Consider the following 9,746-nt stretch of genomic DNA (forward strand, 5'->3'; position numbering starts at 1 on the left):
ATAATTTTATTACTGGTCTAGAACCTGTGTTATATACGTATTATACCGTGTGTCTCGTGCTATGCACCACTCTAATTTCATTATAATAATTTGAAAAATAAAAAAAAAAGTAAGATATTTTATGTTTTTCTAAAAATATATAAAATTCTTATTTATTGTTTTTTTAAGATAATTACAGGCACATCTCTTTCCCAACCAGCAAAGCATGAAATAAAATAATTTTTATATATAAGACATATCTATTATAATGAAAAGGCATTACCTAAAAAAAATTAAATTTTTGAAAAATAAGAAAAGAGTAACATATATTGCGTTTTTTTTTTAAAAAATATATAAATTCTTATTTATTGTTTATATAAGATAATTATGGGCATAATACGTGTGAACTCAAATAATAGAATAATTTATAAAAAAAAAATAATATCGCAATAATTAAAATAATCAATAAAATAATCGAAATAAGCATGATAGAAATTAAATAAAAAAGTTTATAATTATCATATATATCACATATTTTATTAACTCATCAGATAAAATAATTGATAATAAAAAAATAAAAATCAATGAAAAAATTATTCAAACCTTGGGTGTTTTCTTAATTTTTTTTTTGAATTATTTCATATTCCACGCACAATATAGATATATAAGTATGAATTTTGCATTGAATATAATTTATTTTTTAAAAAAAACTTTTAATAGTTTTAAGGTTTTTCTTTTATGATTCTGAAACAATTGTATATTGATAATTTATGAACTCAAATAATAAAATAATGACAATAAAAAAAAATTAAAATTTCAATGGAAGTATTGATTCTCACCGAGAAAAAATATCTGCAATCTTTAATCTACCTACCAAAGATTATTAATAAAATAGTCAAATATGTGTAATATATAGTAAATATAAATTAAATACAAAATCTATAATTAATACAGAAAATTACATACACATATGTACTCATAAAACAAAATAACTGATAATAAAAAATATTAAAAATAAGGAAAGAAAAAGATTTCATACCTTGAGTACTTGAGATCTTTTTTATGCATTTCTTGTGGATTTGGAGACCCCTATTTAAGGTTCTAAATATTGTGGGATGATTAAAAAAATATTTAATTAAGGTTATTAATTTTGATGCATAATTATGAGAATCTAAAATCCTAATTTATTATATTTTGTTTACGTAATATATTTTATATGGAAAGTTTGCAATCTCAAAATATTGATTGCTAATTTTAATGCATCCAATTTTATTTATTTAGTTTTTTAAAATCAAAGAACAGCTAATACAAGTCTTAATGTCATCTCTCTTTGGCTGGAAAAATATTTAAATAAAATGAATAATTTAAAGTATGATAACATAATCAATTATTATATTGATGGTCTAAATTAATTAGAATCATGTATTAAAAAATCAGTTATTAACTTAATATATTCTTAATCAATGTTGTTTGACTAAACATGATTTTTCTCAATTTAGCATATATATATATATATTTATATATCTAAAAATTTGGTAACAGAATGAATTCATAATTAAAAATATAACTTTGCAATTTTAAAGCAAGCAATGAGAATATTGATTACAATAAAAAAAAAAAATTCTGAAAATTTAGAATTGAGTCAAAATTGCTCCATTTTGCTCAACTATTGTGCTTATTATTATAATTTGATAGCTTGATCCCTTCTCAGATTAAATTAATTATGTCGACGAATTGGAAGGAAATTCTACATAGTGGACATGATAATTTATGGTGTAAATTGAATGATATGTAGACATACATAGACATGATTCATCTAGTTACGTATAGTTTTTCACAGATCTTAGTACATTATTATTATTTTGAGTCTTAGAAGAGAGAAATTCACTAATTCCTTGGTAATAGTAGATTTGATATAATTTGGAAGAATATATCAAATTAACTTGGGAAGAACCTTAACTTTTAAAAATATTTGCTTTTTAGATTAATCTGTTAATGTTACACTAATTGGATCAAATTAGGTGGACCTACAACCTTATGAAATATTTTCCTCCCTCTAAAATTGTTAAGATGTTAAATTATATTACTTCCTTTGTGCAGCTTGAAAGGAAATTATTGTATGAGGCATGGGAACTTTTTAGGAAAATGCCCTCATCATGAGATATCAGTTTGCGAATAGGTACAAACTTTTTGTAATGGTGTCACTTTGCTATAGAACTATCACTGATGCAACTGCAAGTGATACTATTAAGAGAAAACTGCCTTGGAAGCTTATAACATAATTAATGAGATGATATCCAGCATGTACCCTTATAGTCAAGAGAAACTTGGCAGAAGAGTAGCTGGTATCCACAATGTGGACTCAATGATGTCAGATGACTGTGCTGACATAAAAATGGATGACTTTAGAGTTACGATGTGGAATGTTGCAGCCATGGGACTCTATGGTGCATGTGGTCAAATGAGACACTTGAGTTAAGACTGTAAGGTAGAATGTTCATTTGCCACTCATTTAAAATGCTAACTTTATTTCTCATGGTGGTAGGTTTGATTTCAACTCATACTCGAAGACAAAGAATCCATGATGGTGTAGTCACCCCAACTTTTTGTGGAATAACAATTAGCAACAAGAGCCATTAGGATACTAGCAACCACCGCAGGTGAAGAAGAGCAATCTAGAAGACATGATCTCCAAGTTCATCACCACGACCAACACAAAGTTCCAAGATCAAGATGCATATCAATCCAGAATTTGGAGGTTCAAGTTGGACAACTGGCGAACATGACGTCTAGTAGAAAAGAGAGACGACTCCCAAGTGACACAGAAAATCCATTGGATAAGAGCCACCGAAGGAGCAAATGAAGGACACACAACCTCAACAAGAGAAAAAGCTCCAAGAGGAAACAAAAGAGAGTATTCTAAAACTTAACTTAGATGTTTTTCCTCCATATATTTCATATCCCAAAAGAATTCTGAATGCTAATTTAGATAAGTAATTTCACAAACTTCTACCAAAACTCAAGGATCCAAGGCGTTTTCTCTTCCTTGCACTATAGGAGCAATTAATTTTGATAAAGCTCTATGTGATTTAGGTGATAGCGTTAATTTGATGACATCTTCTATTTTTGATAATTTTGGAATGCCTGAGCTTACTCCCACTATAGTGACTTTGCATTTAACGGATAAGAGCATTAAATATCCGAGGGGGATAGTGGAGAATGTGTTCATTAAAGTAAGCAAATTTATGATTCGTGTTGATTTTATTGTGCTAGATATAGAAGAAGATAAGACTATACCATAAATTTCAGGTGGACATTTTCTCACACAAGTAGAACCTTAATTAATGTGCAAAAAGGTTAATTCACTAGTGAGGATGATGATGACAAAGAGAAGATGATGGCTGATTTTTTATGGCATAATAAGGGGGAGCGACGTACTCGTTGATTGTCTAAGCAAGGGTGGCGGCTGTTCAAACGGCCTCATACCTTGTTGAGTTAGACATTACAAGCAAAGTACTTTCCCATGTCGTCGTTCTTGTTAGCACACTTGGGGGTGTGACCTTCGCTGATATGGCATAACATGACTGAGGCTCGAGATATGCTCATTAGTGGGTGTCGGTGGCAAATAGGGTTAGGAGAAGGAGTGTGTATTTCGAGATAGGTGGTTGCCACGCCCAATGGAATTTTAAGAATAATTTGTATAAGTGTGACAATTTTTTAAATTTAAATTTATAATCTAAAAATTAATTTTATTCATATTTCTATTGTTAATGTAATTTAACAAAAATACACTTTTGATTCATAGAAGGTTCAACACCTTTTGTCCTCTAGTTTACAAAATTTTCAAAATAGTCTTAAAACTAAAAAGAGACTTAATTTATTTGGGCCTATGCTTTATAAAACTTTCAAAATAACCCTAAAAAAATTCAACACATTTAATCCTATAAATCCCATAAAGTAGAAGATTAAATATGACAAACTTTTCAATTTTGAGACCATTTTAAAAATCCATAAAGCATAGAATTAAGTGTTGAATTCCTTACTCTATGGGATCAAAAGTGTAATTTAATATAAAGATTCAATTTAAAAAGTTAGTAAAATATTATAGCTATGCCCATTCTAAACTTATTAATTAAAGTTAGTAAAATAGTATAGCTACACCTTTCGGTTATTCTAGAAACCTTCCCTAAGAGTATTTCTGTCCTTAAAAAATTATATTAAAATTGGACCAAAACAACAAGGCATTTTTTAATTTTCATCATTAAGCGACTTTTTTGGGCTGAAAAAGGTTGCCAAGGGCAGCATCTGTAATTTTTCAACAAACATGAATGATATGTGTAAAAAACAATATATCAAGGGGTGTAAATTTAATTATCCCTAAATAAAATTGAGAAAATGGATCCAACAAAACGAGGAAGGACGTTGATAAAAAGTAACGCATATTGACAACACATTTAAATCAACAGTAAAAAATTGATCGAGAAAGCACTGTCTGAAACACAACACCCAAAGTGAAATCATTTTGATTGTTAATCTACTTTTACAAAACTCTGAGTGCCTTTGAGGTCCTATCCCTCAAGAAAAGAACAATCCGGACAAAACTGGAGCCAATGACTTATATAATTCCAATTTTATTGGCAACATCAAGAGCATCATGGTCGGGAGTTAACCTGACGTAAGCCTTCTTAGTCCCGTCCGGCCTGAAGTAGCAAATAATAAACTTCAAAAGTAGGAAACAATTACAAGTATGTGACCCTAGGAATATACACACGGTTCACATACACAAGTCGAGTAATACACAACAAAATTTGGGTATCTCATGTTGCAGACTGCAACTTATACAAAGAATCAAGTTGGTGGGGGCTAAAGGGAATTAGATGGTTCACCATTTAGCTATAAATTTTCGGCCAACTTCTAAAACACATAACTGGTAATCAAGTATAAGTTCATCTATCAAATATAGAATGGAATGTTCAGGTGAAACCTTTCTATAGAAAGAGATTGGGACACTTGAAATATTTCAGAACTAAATCCTTCAAATGGGACTAGGATAAGATAATATGGCCACTTTTCATTTATAGAGGACCTATACATAACTAAGAAAAACTGCTGATAAAAGAGTGAGATGAGTTTATGTTAAATACAACTCTAATGATGTTATATCGAGGCCATCTAATAGCAGGGTGATGGGTTGCAACCTAAATGCAGATTGACAAAAGAAAAGCTATAGCAACTGTAAAAAGGGTACATAAAAGCTTTACCTGATAAGAGTGTTGACTTTCTTGGTCTGGATGTCGTACATTTTCTTGACTGCATCCTTGATCTTCTTCTTGTCAGCGCGGATATCAACAATGAAAACAAGGGTGTTGTTGTCTTCAATTTTATTCATTGCAGATTCAATTGTAAGGGGATACTTGAGGATCTGGTAGTGGTCAAGTTTATTACGGGGAGGAGCACTGATACGAGGGTATTTAGGATTTCTATCTTCTTCAAGGTTCGTGGTCTGTGAAATGTAACTTTCGTACGTATCTTCTTGGACTTCTTAAATGTTGTAGAACCTGATTTTACAGCTTTTGCAGTCTTCAATGCCTGAGCCTTGGGATCTGATTTCTTGGTCGGATCAACTACACATGTAGATAAATGCAGAAATACATAACCAATGCAAGACTGCATTAAAAGCCAGTAAAACTGACCAGACACAAAAACAATATCATGCTCCACAAGAGTATTGATACAAAAGGAGACCACAATTAGTTTATGCGAAACTGGTGTTGCAGGAACTGCTAGAATGCTATAAAAGCTATAGTTGCTAAATTGTTTTAACAAATCTTTCACGGTCAATGCTAATGCTTTCCCTTTTCTCAAGCAAAACAATTATATAGTATGGGAGTGATCAACCAACTACACCCAAGAATGTTTATGAATATGTTACACAAATTGCCATAGATTAAAAGATTTAACTCAATCTATTAGGAGTAAAAAATTAACACACTCACATCTCTCCTATAGTTCTTTAAAGTTTAACCCTACGCTACTCTCCCCTGTAGTTCTTTAATCCTACATTACACTCTTTCAGACATCAAAGTTTTCCACTATGCATTGAGGATTTAAAATCTGCAGAGACGTTATATCAGCTTCAAGGAATAGCCACTGATCCTTACAAGGGAGTGTTATTGTCATTGCTTCACATGAATATCCAGGGAAGATTCCAACAGAGTGCTATTGTCATTCTCAAAACTCCTGAATTCAGTAATAAATACACCATTAAAACAAATTTCATGTTAATGGGCCTTTGACAAGACCTACATAATTCTTATCTGCCCTCAAGATTTATACGCCAACCTTAACATTTGACTGCTAGTACATACAGCTATTGAACACAAACACTCAGCCCCTTCTGGATCAAGCAGTGACATCTGTGTGTCTAATGCTTTCAACCTGAGAACATCTATTAACACCATCTAACAAATTGTCTCTGTTTCAACTTGCAGTTTCTCACAGCTCAAGAAGAACTCTCAACTCCTTCCTTAACAGCCATTAGAAAACATATCCTATCTTTGCTCTCTCCAATCTTCTGCCTAAATATCCTCACTCTTCTTAAAGCTTCCAGAAAAACAGAACACGTTTCAGATTACAAAAACTACAACCAAAACATAAGAAGGATTTCCAAATAGTTCTTTAAAAACACGAATCCACTTTATTATGTTGCAACATATACCCAGATACACACGAGAAAAAAGACAGGAGAGAAAAAGAAATAAAATAACTCATATAATGAAATCTGAAATCTGCAAGGACTGGAACTGCATGCCTTTAGCAGGAGCCATTTGGGGCTAAAGAAACACTAAACCCTAATTAATTCTGCACCTGCAAAATCAACCTATCAAAAAGAAAAATCAAATGCATTCCTACTGTACCAAACCACGTATATACGTATACACATTTCATTCGAATTATACTTGGAAATTGTCAGAGAAAGAGGAGGAGAAAAACCTTACGACCAGGCCGCCAATTTAGGGTTTTTTGAAAATTTGGGAGTACTCAAACAGTTCGAGGCAACGCACGTGTACGTCACGCTCCTTAACGTGTTTCCTTTTCACTTTTTCACTTTTCTTATTTCTTTCTATTTGTGCTATTTTCTTTCGTTTCAGGATAAATCGTCACTTACTCAAGGAGCGATTTACTATTTAGAATATGAGAAAATGGTAGCACAGTATAGGGAGTCAAGTTTGGTGCTATGCTTTCTAAAGTAGTCAATTTTAATATTATATTTTATAGAGATTTGCATTTCAAGTACTTTATTTTCATGTTAGACCCTAATTTTCCACATGGTATCAGTTTTGGTTCTATTCTTTTCCCCCTCATAGTAGAAATAGTACTATTACTGTTTATTGATCTGGCCCAATATGCGTTCGAAATAAAATTAAGCCTCTTTTATATTCATACTTTGATTTGACCGTCTTACCACCGGGTATTCCAAATCCTTGAAAATTTGGACACTTAGAAAACTTAAAAGACTCAATTTCTTTATTTGCTGAAGAGTTGTTGTAGTTCGCAACAAGGGCATATATGATTATGCTATTGGCATGACTTCTATTTTGTGATCCCCGTTGCAGACAACTTATTTTTTCAGACTAGCATTATTTTCTTCTCATATAAGCAATTCTATGAATTTACTACTTTTTTTCTGTGATGAAGTTTAACAAGAATGGTTCATTAATTTATTTGAAAATATTTTAAACGGATACTTGACTTTTTCATCTCAAGGAGACAAACACAAAAACTCCAAGCTCTTTTGTTGGAGATTTCATCTCCTCTGAGGGATGATAACAAAGGAGCTTCTCCTGTGACAGCCTTGATTCTGTTCAATGCTGTCATGTCGGGTCTTTGCAATTCGATAAAATAAAATGCTACCATTTTTTGTAATTTTTAGAGCTGCTAAAATTAATTTGAGCTCCAAAATGTCTCACACGGATGAGTTGAGTCTTGCAACCTAGGGTTGCAAGTGTTTGGGGGTGGTCATTGGGGATAGCAAAGGGGATTGTAGTTTCATTTCAGTAGGCTCTTCGCGAACGAACAAATTCTCCACCTTAAAAAAGCGAAGTTGAAAATTCTTGCAAGTTATTTGTTACGAGTTAGTATCTATTATTGAGCACAATTACATGCATGTCAACATATACGTCGATCAAATCAAGTAAAATTGATGTTAAATGAAGAGCACCAAGAAGCTTGAATGAAATTGATCACCAATATTTTTTAATTTATTTGTGAAATTTATTGTGTAAAATGCATCAAATTCTCTTGTTGAAAGTATTTATAAGTATTTTGTTAAACAATTATAGCAATTTGATGAAATAATCAAAGTTAAATTATGTGTAGCTTTTGAAAAATCAATTGAAAGGTAGAATCATGAGCTTTATAATGTATTTTTTAGAATTTCGAAAACGCTAAAGAGAGATATATGAGGGGTGTTAAAAGTTATTAACATAAGTTTAATTCAAATAATAACATTATACTAAAGTTGCCATTAAGATAGCGGTAAATTAACAACTAAACAAGAACGAAGAAAATGTGGGATTGATTTATTTCTTCAACATGAATATAAAGATAATTTAATTTGAAGTTATAGTTCATCTTAGATGACATTGATCAATGTTGTAAATATTTTTATCATAAAGTAATTTGATTAGGGAGTTAATAATATTCTATGAGTAAATTAACATAGAATCTATATGAGAGAGTATGAGACATAATTGAAGTTATGGTTGATATTAAATGAAAGTGATTTTAAATGCTTTTTATCATCATATCAAAAATTTCAAGATTAAAACATAAGATATACAAAGACAAAATAAATAAACTCATTAGTTTTTAAGTGATTGTCAAATCAATTTTATGTATCGAACTACTTTTAATGTTTGTAGACAATATCAATTTACATAGAGAGAACAAAGGATCTATATTAGTATTGGGACAAAGGTAAGTAATCAACGATGTATGGATTTAGAGATAACTTTTAATTAATACATTATTGTTGAGGAATTAATTAGACATATAGATTTCAAATAAATATATATATATATATAGAGAGAGAGAGAGAGAGAGATAAATAATGCACTAGAGATGAACTCAAGCAAGTCTTCAACGTAGCAACATTTCGTGAAGTTTAGCATCAACGTGATAAGTCAATAATGTACAAGTTCTGATTAGATGAAAGATCATGACTACCCCTATAAGCTCAGGCATAAATATTAATTATTACAGTATATAACTAGCACGGGACTCACAGCACAATATATGCACAAAATATACACGAATGATATTTAAGTAAATATTTCCCTTTTTTCTATGATATTCTTTAATTTGTCTGATAATAACAACAACATGGATCTCCAACTAACAATAACAAAATATAGCAATTAACAAGAAACTATTAACTTGAAGATGTTCTTCTAGAAAATGTAGTTGTGCATTATAAGAATTATGATCTTATCGACCATTGTTTGAAAGATAGATCCTAAATATGTCTTTTATTCTGAGCTTCCTTCTACATATCGGGCATTTTCTTTCGTTGGTCAGTGCCTCCACAATACACCTTTTGCAGAAGATGTGGCCGCACTTTGTCGATGTTTCTTCCACTACTTCTTCCATGCAAATAGGACAGCTGAACATCGACGCTCTTTGTTGCACTGGTGGTGGGGCTTCAGGTACATCTTCATACTGAAATAAGACGCGTGAAGTATTAGATTAAGCCATAAAAACAAACA

General features: G+C 31.1%; 1 pseudogene; it reads right to left on the reverse strand.

The window, feature by feature from the left end:
* Positions 1-4,594: 4,594 nt before the first annotated feature.
* Positions 4,595-6,806, reverse strand: LOC105166520 (large ribosomal subunit protein uL23-like; annotated as a pseudogene).
* Positions 6,807-9,746: the final 2,940 nt, after the last annotated feature.

Source organism: Sesamum indicum, linkage group LG7, assembly GCF_026168435.1.
Source record: "Sesamum indicum cultivar Baizhima isolate 11 linkage group LG7, ASM2616843v1, whole genome shotgun sequence".
Lineage (NCBI taxonomy): Eukaryota > Viridiplantae > Streptophyta > Magnoliopsida > Lamiales > Pedaliaceae > Sesamum > Sesamum indicum.